At 43.9% G+C, this 12894-nt stretch overlaps 1 protein-coding gene across 1 annotated transcript in view; it reads left to right on the top strand.

Moving 5' to 3' along the window:
• The first annotated feature begins 201 nt into the window (after positions 1-201).
• TMEM266 (transmembrane protein 266) overlaps positions 202-12894 on the top strand; it is an 84738-nt gene continuing 72045 nt past the window's right edge. The window contains exon 1 of the mRNA XM_066559150.1: positions 202-260. The gene's annotated coding sequence lies outside the window, so the exon portion shown is untranslated. The remainder of the gene's footprint in view (positions 261-12894) is intronic.

Genomic DNA, 12894 nt, shown 5'->3' with positions numbered 1-12894 from the left:
AGTACTCCAGCGCGCGCCACCCGCCGCCGCGATTGGCCCGGCCGCGCCCGCGTGACGCGCGGCGGACGCGCGCGCGCCCCCTCCGCTCCCGCGGACCGACCCCGCGCGTCGGCCCCGCGTTTCCAAGGCGACCCGGCAGGAACGGCGGGAGGCGCGCGCGGGATCGCGCGCGGGCGGTCCCCGGGTTCCTCCCCGCGCGGCCGCCGGTCCCGCGCGGGGCGCGCGCCGGGCGCTGGCGGCGCGGGTGCCGCGGGCAGCAGGTACGTGCGGGGAGCCCCGGGGACGGAGGCGCGAGCGGGGAGCCCCGGTCCGCGCCGTGCCCCGGCGCGGGCAGCGGGTCTCGGCCGTGCTCGAGCCGCGGGACCGTACCGCGCTCCAGCGCGGGCGGCGGGTCCGTGCCGTGCCCCGTCGCGGCCGTGCGCGGCTCGGGAATCCCGGTCCCTCCGCCTCCCGGGGCCGCCGCGCGCCCCGCCGTCCCCGGGGTCGGGCTGGGCGGTCCGGCGAGCTCCCCGCGCCGCGGCGGCGGGGGCCGCGCTGGCGGGTGAGCCCCTCCGCGGCGGACAAAGTTTGGCGGCGGGCGCCGCCTCCCGCCAACTTGCCGGCGGTGGGGCCGGGGGCCCGAGGGCGCCGTGCCGCGGGCCGGCCTGCGGCGGGGCCCGAGCCCCCTCACGCGGGGTCAGCCGAGCCGCCGCCCGGCCGGGGCGGTGCGAGGGTCGCTCCGCCTGTACTGCGGGGCCGGAGCTGCGTTCGGCGGGGCCGGGGGGGCTCTGGGCGCTGAGGGGCGCCTCACGCATCGCGGCCCGGCCCGCGCGCCTCCGGACGGGCCCGGCCGGACAACTTCGGATATGCGGATCCCGAATACGAACAGCCCCGGTAATGCCTGAGCGGGAAAGTTGCTTTTATTGTGTGTGTATGTGTGTGTGTGTGTGTGTGTGTGTGTGTGTGTGCAAACCCACCTAACGGTGGTGCCTCAGCAGTGTCTTCACGCAAGAGTACTCTGTATCTGTAAGGTGCTGCATTGCTTCTTGCAAACCCCCTGTCCTGGAGTAGCATCATTGCTTGCCCCAACGAGAAAAGGAATAATAGTGTCTTTTCTGGGGTCGAAATCCAGTTAGAGTGTTCTTTACTAGGGAATTTTCGGTTTGCCTTCCTTAATGTGTAATAAACAGGCCTTTTTGTTAGATTTGTACAGATGAAATCTAAATTGTGGGGACTGATGAGCTGTAATGGGACAGCATGTCAGAGTAACTTTTCTTAAAAACAGTAGTATGTGAACATGCATGGTTTCAAAGACTGTTAGCATTCTGAAGTTAGGAAAAGGCTCTGCTAAGCGTATCTCCAGAATTTCTTGGTTCTTAGATGAAAGTTTTAAGAGCAAACCGATGTACAAGCTCTGTATTAGAGCATGCACCTGACACCAGTTGTAACAGCTGCAGAAGATTTTATGTGTAAAAGAAGTAAAATGTGTAATGGTGTGGGGGTATTTACAGCTGTGAATGCAATCAGCAGAGAAGGCTCGTTTGTTGGAACGCAGGGCACCCCTCTCAGGCACATAGTCAGAAACTGCTGCTTTGCTATGTGACTCTTAGGAATCCTGCTATTTTTGCAACACTTATTACTGGAATTTGAACAAAGGAGGGGTAAGCAGCCTCTGTACTTTTAACATGCTGTAATAACATTACTAACCAAGTGTGGATTAGATGAAACAGTACTGATAATAATTTTTGATAGCTCCTGTGAAGATGCTGAGAGTTCCTGCAGGACACTTGTAAAAGGGTTTTTGCTACCACAGTCACGTTAGCTGGGGGTTATAAATTAGACTGTACAAAATAGTAGCACATAGGTGCTTTGCAAGGAGATACTGCAATTAGCATTGTGCACCAGGTATCTTGTATGGTAAAATGTGTGTCTTGATGCTGCAAACAATGTCTGTCTTGTGAGGCAGAATACTCTGTGCAGAGAAGGAGAGGAATACTTCTCATTTACAGAGGATGCAGAATAAGAAGCAAGTGTGTGCTGCTTGAAACGTGTCATGGTTCCTAAATGCTGGGAAGAGTGTGCCCACAGTCAGCGAGGGGATGGTGTGAGTGAGGAGCCCATTCCCGAAGCAATGCATGTGTGTACTCATCTTACTCATTCCTCTGGGTTTCTGAACAAAGTGGAGTTTTTGCAGCTCTGTCCTGATGCAAAAGTGTTTAGGGCAAGATGCTGTTTTCGCCTGAAGGGTGAAAAGAGGTGGAAGTTGCATACAAATTGAGATGTGGTTATCAGGTAGTAATTGTGCTAAAGACAGCAGTGGACAGCAGGGATGTGAAGCAAGAGTACACATCTGCTATTTCAGCCACAAAACTGGAGTAGTAGGTACGATAAAGATCTGAACTCGCACTGGTTTATGAAAAGGCCGGTAAGAAAATTAAGATGTGAGCTACGTATGCTTGCAGTGTGAGTACAAGTGCAAGCCTGCTACTCAGCTGAAGTATTTTCAGATCTTGACTGACAGCATAAATGCAGAACATAACAGTAGCTGTCTCCCCTCTCACTGTGCCTGTTCCCAAAGGTTAGTTGGATGTAAGTGTGATTACAGTTCTGAAGGTGCCCTGTACAAGATGCTTACAGCTCATTATGCTCTCCTGGCCCCCAGTGCTGTTCCACCAGGTGGGTTCAGTGGTGGCTCCCCCAAACCTGGCTACCTGCAGCTTGCTGTTTGTCTCTGCTGGGCTCTCACTGCGGAGCCTGAGGCTGCAGTGGTGTTGCATCACAGGGGGACAGGACTCACAACATCTCCAGCAGGATGGAGCTCATGGTTACCCTGTTCCTGCACGTGATCAGCTCCACACTGGAGGAGAAGCTGCACTGCCCTGCGAGATCCTGACACGACTAAAATTTACCTGTATCATCAGGATTCGTGTAAATTAGTTGCATTACCTGGCAATAGCACAAGAATTAATTGAATTGTGTTACACAGGACAAAACTGCATCTTTTATCAGAGCAGCAAACGGGGTGTTACTTCAATCACAGTGGTGCTCAGCTAAACTGCTTCCTGGACAATGGGATTAACAAACAGAAAAAATACTTTATCCCTATGAGCAGAACCAATATTGACATAGGAGACCAAGCTGGAGTCCTTTCTGCTGCATGGGTTAACATCTAAAGTGTCCAATAAGTGCCATTTGCAGAATCTACATTTCTAGTTGGTGTATGAGAGGAGGACTGAGGTTTAATTCCTCCTTTTCCTCTCCTCACTGGTTCTAGACTGATTGTGTATGCTGCTGAAGGGTATTTGCCACACTCTTGTTAGGTTCAGTAGTAGGAGGATAAGTCTGGAATAATCACTGGTGTTGGAAAATGGGGAGTTTTGAATTTTTTGACTTGTAAAAAATTTCTGAACTTTTGGGACTATTTTTGAAGTAGGTGGATATGAGCATACTTGGTGAAATTCCATTTTCAAGAGAAGAGGAGTAAAAAAATAGTAAAAGGTTGGCTTCTTACTGCTTTGGGGTAGAACTTTGCTGTTGTTCATTCTTTGGCTCTAGAGGTTTCTGTCCAAGGTGAATTGATGTGGAGGGATAGAATGTAAGAAAATATAGTGAAGAAGGTAGTGTCACACCTGAGGAGTTGCAGCTGTACCAATCACCAAAGATTAGGAACAGGCCTGCCCTTAATAGGCCACAGCTGTGTCCAATAAGAAGATGAGTGCTACAAAAGAGTGGGGTAGCTGGGTGAGGAGGGAGATGGAGTTTGTTGGCTGTGCTGTGAAGGGAGATGGAGTTTGTTGGCTGTGCTGTGAAGGGAGATGGAGTTTGTTGGCTGTGCTGTGAAGAAGGAGGAATCAGTGCTGTGAGGAACTGCCCATGAGAAATCAGTGAGAAGGTGTGGGACTTTTGAAATACAATGACAACAAATTGAAACCTTTTTTCCTCCAGATTTGTAGCTGGTGTGTTGTGGGCAGCAGCAGGGTCACCTCAGTCTGTCATATTTCAGCCCACCCATTTGCTGGGCGTAGAATTTGGTGTGGCAAGTTGATGTATTAGGGTTTAATTCTTAATTTTGTTACAAGGTCCCAGTGAAACCTGTTGCCTCCATGTAATCCCATTGAAATCACTGGGTTTGCGTGAATAGAGTGAAGTCAGGCCTTGTAAATTCAAATAGCAGTGGAGGCTTTCTGATGATACTTGTCAATAATGTTTATCAAGTAAGCATCATAAAATGCAACATCAGCTCATTTCTTGGTTTATTCCTCTGTCTCACTTGCATTTTATTATGTTCTAGAGTTCAGCATTGCTTTGACGTGTTTCAACCAAAATTTCTTTGGGGCATTTTTTGTATCTTTCCTTAGATCTGTAAAGCAGTGTGTGTGCCTATAGCATTACACACAAATAAAAGTGCCTTTGGAAATGAATGTTCAAATCCATTGGTTGCAGTGCTAGACCTGTAAATCAGCAAATACCTGAATTAGGGTTGTGCAGCTACAGTTCTGTGTTCTGAGCCACCCTGCTCGGTGAATGAGGCAGTGATTTGCAGGAAGAGTGGTATGTGATCTTCATAGTTGAGAGGAGGATTAATGCAAATGGAGCTGAAGTAATAGGCTGTTCTAAACATGGTGCTTCTGAATTTTCAAGAGCTTTACTTTCAGCCCAAATAACCTTCTTGCAAATTAGTTTCTAACGTGGAACCTCTTGGTATTGGGAGGCTTAGCCACTTTTGTGTGTTTGTTTGGTTTGGGTTTCATTTTGTAAAATTACACTACATGGAGGTATAAACTTCCCTTGTTGACTTTAAAAAAATCCCTAAATGGGATTTGAGCCTTCAGTGGCGATTTCTAATTCGGGTAATTCCCTTATTTCATGAGGTTGTTACTGGATGAATGGAGAAAGGACCTTTGGGTCTGTGCTTTGTGCAGGGGAACAAGAGGTGAAGTCTGACCTGTTTCATCCTCCTTTGTGCTCTGTGTCCTGCCTCAGCAGCCTGCAGTGCTCCCAGCACGCTTGCCTCTGTTCTCTCAGAGGTACCAGGTGCCCAGCCCTTTGCACAGGGAGTTTGTGTCCATTTGGATTGGCTTTTGAGAGGCCACCCTTTTTAATACTTGATTAAAAAAGCAAGCAGGCATAGGAAAACAGTTCAGTTTAACTTGAATGGATTGCTGTGAGACAAAGATCATCTCTGCTGCTCAGGGAACTTCAAAGGCTGCCTGCAGACGAGGCAAGTGTCAGAGCTTCTCAAAAAAGTTGTGAAAGTCTTTGTAGTGGAAAGTGTTATGTGTCTGATATTTAAGTGTGCCTACCAGGTTTTTCCACTAATAGAAAATGAAAATTCGGGCATAAAAATAGCAAAATACAAGTTTTATTGAAGTTAGTGAGACCTTTACTGTTGAATTATTTTATAATTCTTCCTTCAATGCTTTTGTTCAAATTTATTGAATTACTTCTTACAGAAAAGTGATTATTTGGACTACCAGTCAATTTAGCTGATGGCACAAATGTAAAGAAAGCTCTTCTTTGAGTGAACTAAAGAGCTCCTGTCTGTCTGTAATAATTAAAGTTAGCAAACATACAGGATGTAAACATGAGGCATGTGGTGTGTCTCAGCAAGCAGTGCATAATTTTTCTCTGTATGTAATAGCTGCCTGCATTTTACAACCCAGATGTAGTAAATAATTGCATTTTTATCTGGAATGATAAAAGTAGACAGCTTTGAAAGCAGTTTTTAACAGGAGAGGGAGATACAGTCAAAGTTCACGTGTTAATTGCACAAGTGTATTAAAAAAAAAGCCAATCTGAACGATTTTTCTTGCATATATTTGTTGCTTTTCTTCTGCTACCGGCTGCCACATCCAGAAATCTGAATGCTCTCTTTTTTTTTTTTTCAGTCATAAGAGGAAGGACTTTTGGAGCAGGGGCAGTAGTGTAATTAAATAGATATGTTTAACTTGGAAAGGTGTTATTTTTAGAACTAGCTCAAAAGGGCAGGTACTCCTTGGAGACATTCTAATATGGCCAGATTGTCTCCTCCAACTAAAGAGCAGTACAGGACATGGACAGCAGCAAGGTTTACTTAAAAGTTTTTGATGCATGTTATCTCTGGGCAAAAAAAAAAAAATAAATTGAGAGGAGGCTGCAGAGTGGGTAGAACTTGTGAGCCTCTGGGCTCTTGGTGCTTCATTCGAGTGCAGGCTCCAGAGAGAAGCCCTTGTTCCCTTCCTTTCTCAGGGCCATGCTGCTGCTGGTTCCCTTCCCCACGGGGCGGCAGCTGCTCAGGGTGCCTGGATCGCTGCTCCCCTGAATTCACATCCTCACCTCTCAGGAGCAGGGGAGTGAGTTGGTGCTTGCTCCTGGTAGGAAGGGATGTGTGCATGAATTAATGGGCACACTGCAGAGATATTTTTCTCCCTACTCTCTGTTCTTTTTTTGTGGTTCTGTTTGCTCACTTTTCCACCTCTGAGCAAAGGGGAGCATATGGCAGTGTGCTGTCCATCTGGTTGCCACTTACTGTGAAATCATTATGCAGGCAAATTTGGCCCCATCTTGAATTTCTTAGGTAGGAGAAACTGTTACTAGAATGACAGCTGAAGTGTTTCTACTGAGCTGGAAATGTGAATTACAAAGGGCTCTTTCTGAATATTTTCAATCTTCTACATTAAATAAACCCCAACTTGTGCTATGCTAGTATTTAAAGCAAATAAGGCTGGGATCCTCATTGTGTGAGCAGTAGACTCTTCAAGTACAGATAAAAGACAGGTCCTGTCCCAGAGGATCTGCAGTCTAAATACATTTTAATGAGAATATAGTGAATGGTGATAGGTGCTTAGGAGCCCCCTAGTTACAGAGATAATACTGCATAAAATTCCATTGGCATCTTTGCATCCTAGCACAAGCTTGTCACATAGTCTCTTGAAATGCATAGCAGATGTTAATTCAGGTCTGTGCATTTTGGGGATACCCAGGTATTTCTTGTTTACCTGCATATCAAGGATCAACAGTGGTAAAAAAAAGTCTTACTGTCTTTGGCACCATAAGCACCATGTAAGTTTTTGTTATCACATTTCACATTGCAAACATTGAAATAGTAATAACCTAGCTTTCCTCTAGTTATCTAAAGAAATACCACTGAAAAAAACCACCTAGGTGATGATGTTTATGCTGTAATATTCTCATACCTTATCTGCAGACAAGAGTACCTGTGAAAGCAGTTTTTAAATTCAGTTTATTTTACAGTTAGGAAGGTTAACTTTTGTACATCTTCTATTGCGTGAGTCAAGAGCTTGTTTTTCGTGTAGCCCCATGGAAAAGCCTATATTTTTTTAAATTGGAACAGCTGGCTGCACAAGTAGAAGATCAGTCAAAAGAAAGTAATTTATCTGAAACAATCTTCCTTGCTCTTTAGATCAGGGATCCTGACTTTGGATTATTACATGCATATTTATTATATAGTACTGCTGCAGTGATTCCACTGTGATATCAAAGTGCTTGTGGACTGGAAAGAAGAGTTTTTTTCTTTGTGGAGGGCAGTGGCTAGAGTTTCTTCACTGCATTCTTTAAAGTTTTCATTTTGTTTTGAATAGAAGTGCAGTCAAGTTTTTAAATATTGTAAGTATTGAGATTTTTTGCCTTTTTTCCTCCAAGAGCCTATTTAAAGGATTATAGATAGCTTTCTGAAAAACTTTTGTTCTGTACTGCATCATACAATGGGAAAAGTTCATTTTAAGTTTCAAAAAAAAAAAAATTCCAAAGTTTGAGATTTGCTCCAAAGGAACTGTTTTTGAGCAGATATTCTCTGCATTAATATGTCTTCCAAGTATTTTAAAATGGGAATTCAACCCTCAGTACACAGCAGTAAAACTGGGCTGACAGTGGGGATTCAGAGTAGATTTGGGGAGGAGGAAATATTTCATGGCTTCTGTTGGATCTGGGGGAGAGCTGTGGCCTCTGTGCTGCTGATCCGCAGCCAAGCCCCTGCTGGAGCAGCACTGGGGCAGCCAGCTCTGCTAAAACCCTGCTGAGCTGCACCTTGCGCTGCCTTGGTGAATGGCTTGTGCCCTGCAGAACTTTTTTTCCAGTTCAAAAGAAGAAGAAAATAAGGATGCCTAGCACAGAAAAATTCAAAGCTTTTCTTTTAGGCCCATTTCTGTAGCTCAGAGCATCAGAGGGTACTTCCTGAGTAGTAGTTGGGGTTTTTAAATGCATGGTGTCATATGACTTGTATTGAAGTTTTCTGAAATATATTTTATTTCAAAGTTCGTTGTGGCATAAATCTGTGATGAATCTAAATGTTACATGCTGAGTGAGATTCATGGGCATATTCACCAAACTTGTCTCCCTGCTATTGTTTTTTAATGTGAAAATGAGAAAGAATTCCTTTAGTAGCTTGCTTCTCATGAGATAGAAGTAACTGGTAAGGCAGTTTCTCTCTGCTTTGGAAGTCAGAATAGTCACCATAGTGACTCCTGAGACTGACATTTGAAAAAGATTATATTTAGTTAAAGATTCTAAAGAGTTTGAGTTTAATGATACTGGCCATCTTCCTGCATCTATTATTCTGCTGTAGAAAAAGAAGTAACTGTTGAGCAGGTAAAGAGCCATGGTTCTAGCTAAGGAAGAGACTATGACAGTTGTCTTGAAGTGCTGCTTTTAGGCTGGTACCCAGGCTTCATATCCTGCCAGAAGGCAGGAGTTTTGATGTGTAAAGGTATTGAAGGTATATGAAGGTATTCTTTGAAATGCTGGGAAGGCCTGGAGTGCCATGCAAAGGGTTCCCTCCAGAGCCCAAGGAATAGGAGCTCAGGGATTGTTTCAGCCCTTTGAATCTCGAGCTATGGACTGTCCAGTTGTAAGGGCGATGTTTGGTTTATTTTTTAATTGCATTCTCTTTTGATTAAAAATGCTCAGCAGCAGCTCCCTAGTGCTTTTCTGAAATTTGGGAGTGATGGCAAGAAACTTGGATTTTTTTCCATTAGCAGTTGGGTATTTTACCCAATCTGACTGCAGCACTTCATTCTGAAGCATAGATAGGCTTGTTGCTTTTGAAGAACTTCTTTCAGTATAAGATGATTTCCTTTTTCAGGGGGAAAGGACTGCAGCCCAAGTAGGTGGTAGCCTGCCAAGGCCCAAATCTGAAAGCACTGGGTATAGTGAACTAGCAAGCAAAGACTAATTGGTTATTTGTTTGAAGCATTTGCAAATGCAGCCAGGTCTCTGAGTGCCTGGGTGACTGCTGGGATGTGAGTGATGTTTGCTGGGTTAAATGAAGTAAGTGCATCTCTAGTGGGAGAGAAAGGCTCCACAGTCTCATCTAAAAGCACTGTAAACTCTTGGCTTCCACGGGCTGCCTTGATGGAGAGATTTCATGGGCTGAGTGAACAGTGAAGTCAGCCAGCTTTCTTCTGCTTCATGCCTCCAGAGAAGGATTAAGGTACATGGGACAAATTGACTGGGAAATACAGGTTTGCACAGTGCATTTTGTCAAGAGAGGGAGGACTTTATACCCCAGTGCCTGTGTATTTCACAAGCTTTAAAAATCACTTCTAAACATACTCCCTTATTGTTGGTGGCTGTGTGGGGCAGGAGCTTTCTCTTCTGGTGATGTCTAATGAAATGAAATACTTATCTTGGTTATCATGCTATCATAAGGCAATAGTAAGTGTTGTTTCCTAGAATGAAGGTAGAAAAAAGGGAAGGCCAGTGTTCAAGATATGAAGTTATAAAATGGAGGATTCGATATTGCAAGAAAAACTGATGACAGTGGTACTTTCCTTCCCTAGATGGACATCTGAGCTTGGGGCTTTTACTGGTTGTGTTTAAATGGTTTAGCAAAGCACTTCAGTCTGAAAAAGGCTGTTTTTCTCTTAGTTTCACTGAGTATATAAGGCATACTGCATGAACAACATTTGGCAGAAGAGAAGCAGAATGTATCTGAAACCTTTAATTATATATTGTAGGCAGCACTGTCTAGGTCAGAAGGCACCATATTATCAAATAACATATTACAAGTATTCAGAACTTGCACAGTAGCTTGATTATTCAGTGAATAATTGGTCTTTGTTAAGCAGATAATGGTACTGTTTGCATTCAGAGCCTAGATTGGAAGTATATGATATAGAATATTTGTATTTTAAATCATCTGTTATCCAGCTGATGTAAGAACTAAATAGAACACAGTTCAGTAAAAGCTTCTAGGATGCTAGACTGCCTCTTCTGCTGTGCATGTCTCACTGACTGTATCATACCTGCAGTTCTGAAGGCATTAAAGAGATTTTGTTTTGGTTTATTGAATTTAATTTTGTATGGGTGTTTGCAGCAATGCTTGGGACCATATAGACTGTTTAAACACAGACAGTATTAAAAACAAACCAAACAGAAAATGCCCAGAAGAATAAACAGTTTGGAAGCTTTCTGACCTGCTGGTGGGCAGGAAGGGAAGTAGACCAAGAGTATGATTACAGGCAAATAGGATTTATGAGAGAAATGCCATGTCTTTGTGTGTCACACACACCACACCTTATTTTGCTTATCTAGAGGAGAGAGTATTTCTGCTGCATGAATATTTACTTAGGCTTTTTAATCCTTAACGATCCCAAGGTGTAATACGAAATTATTGACTGCAGTGTCAATAGCTGGTAATTTTTATGAGTATGTCAGAATATGAGCTCAAGTAAGTTTGCAGGTTCCTTGGGCACTCATTTCTGTAAGCTTATGCTTGGAGGTGACTGTCAGCTTGGGAGGATCCCCAGTGCTACAGTACCCTGTGTTGTACAGGCTGGGGAGCAGGTGGTGGTGAACAGACCTTGCTCCTCTGGGTTTTGTCTTACTTTCTTTTTCCCAAGATGGAGTTTAAAAGAAAAGCAGTAAGGTGATAAAATTACTGCCTTAAAGGACAACAAAAGTGATCAAACCCACCCAAAGTAATGGGTTTTTTATAAAGTGCAGTGTAGTCAGCTAATCAAAACACATATTCTCTATCTGTGGCTGTTTAGCCTGCAGAAGATCAGCCTGCCTTGCAGTAGGGAAGTTGTATTTTCCATATGAGCTGAATACCCATTTGAGCTGTGATCAGCACTCTGCCTTCCCTAAGGAGATGGCAGTGATGGTAGCATTTATCATACATAAAGGAATCTGTCTTGCTCTATATATCTGCTAAAAGACATGTGAAAAATAGAGACCAAGGCAGCAGCATCCATGATCTCAGTAACTCCTCAGACAACAAGACTGATGGTGAGCTAAGGAAATCACTTCTCCCCTGCTCACCTGAGCCCCATATTTAGCCACAGCAATAATTTTGGGTTGGGTTGATTTAGAAGCCTGTCTGTAAAGGAATCTGCTAGCAGAATATTGGCTGAAGGGTTTGTGTAGTGCATGAAGCTGTTGACCTGTGCTGCAGACACGTGAACCTCCGGGTGAAAACAAATTCTTGTTCACAGCAGAAATTGAGTACCTGGCTAGAGCACTGTGGCTTACATTGAAAATGGTTACTTGAAAATTCAGTGGCCTAGTGGGCAAGAGTTGGAATTTTGGTGCTCAAGGAGAAATTGTAGTGCATACAATTGTTTTACTAAAAGCAAGGAGTTTGTCTGGCTTATTTAGGATTGAAGAAATCACAGAATGTAATGCATGTCCTGCTATCATCAAGCAGCCCTGTGTCTGAAGCAGAGACATAAAACCAAGGGCAAAAGTTCTGTTCAGGGAAAGAAAGACAGAGCAGAGTTAAGTTGCAGAGCACTTTTTTTCATGGAAAAGCACTGAATATTAGAATTTTGCTTTAGTCCTCTGCTCTGTAACATGCTAGCAGAAATGATGGATCGGTGACTCTTCTGACTTGGCAAGATTAGGGCTGCTCCCTGGAAAATGCAGCAGAAGAGCCTCAGAGGCTGCTCTGGGTATGCTCACAGATTGGTGAGCCTTTGCAAGGAGGGGAGAGACAAAGGACTTGCAAGCCAAGATCAAAATAAAAAATGGTGTATAAAAGGTGCCATACATGACCTGTTTTTCAATTTCTCTGCTAAGGGCAATGAAGCTGCATGGTATGCAATTTCTAACGATTTTTCCTTGTATCAAGCTAAACATTCCATTCATTTTTCTCTCTAAGGACTGAGCTATGAGCATTCTTGTGATTCCAGCAAGGGCAGGTCTCTGTGTAGCAGCAGCATGCTGGACCAAGCTGCTTCCCTTGTGCCTGTCGTGGTGTGTGGTGTCAAAGGTGTTAAAGTTGCTAATTGTTAATTTAAAATCCAGATGAAAGGATGGATGACAACATTTGTATGTCCAAAGCTAGAGTTTGTGTATCCCCTGTGCAAGGAGTATGGAGTGTTTTCAAGCTTAGGTTTTTGTCAGTTTTGATCGTTTTGTGTTTGTTTTGGTGCATGGATAAGCGTGTTTAAATTAGTTTTCATCTTTTTTCTGAGATATAGTTTTGCATTTCTATAATAATTTATAACTGATTGTTCTAAGTTATATATTATACAACTGAACTGTTAGAGGAAATCATTCAGGCATGGGTTTTTAATGAAATAAGATTTAGTAACACTGTTCACAATTACAATTTATTTACCTAGAAAGTCCTACTAAGTTTTATCCTTAAATAAGCAGGTAAGCACTCTGTCCCTTCTCCAGGCTGACAAAGTGAGTAGGTGGGGTTAAGAAAAGCATTTCAGCCACGTGGACTTCTTGTCATTATCTGTAATGTGTGTATGCACATGTGGATCCTGTAATTTTTCTGCCTTCAGAGCTCTCATTAAGTTCATCCTGCTGCAGAGCTTCAAGTTTGATTTGTACTTTCCACCAAGTTGGCTTTGGGATAGCCTCTTATCCCATTGATTTGCTGTGATATTTTTATGCTAACTCTAGCAAAAGGAGATGTTTAAGGAGAAATATTTAAAGAATTTGAAATGTGCTTTTCATCTTCTG

The sequence above is a fragment of the Molothrus aeneus genome, chromosome 13 (assembly GCF_037042795.1).
Source record: "Molothrus aeneus isolate 106 chromosome 13, BPBGC_Maene_1.0, whole genome shotgun sequence".
Taxonomy (NCBI): domain Eukaryota; kingdom Metazoa; phylum Chordata; class Aves; order Passeriformes; family Icteridae; genus Molothrus; species Molothrus aeneus.
This window is presented reverse-complemented; position numbering and strand designations above follow the sequence as displayed.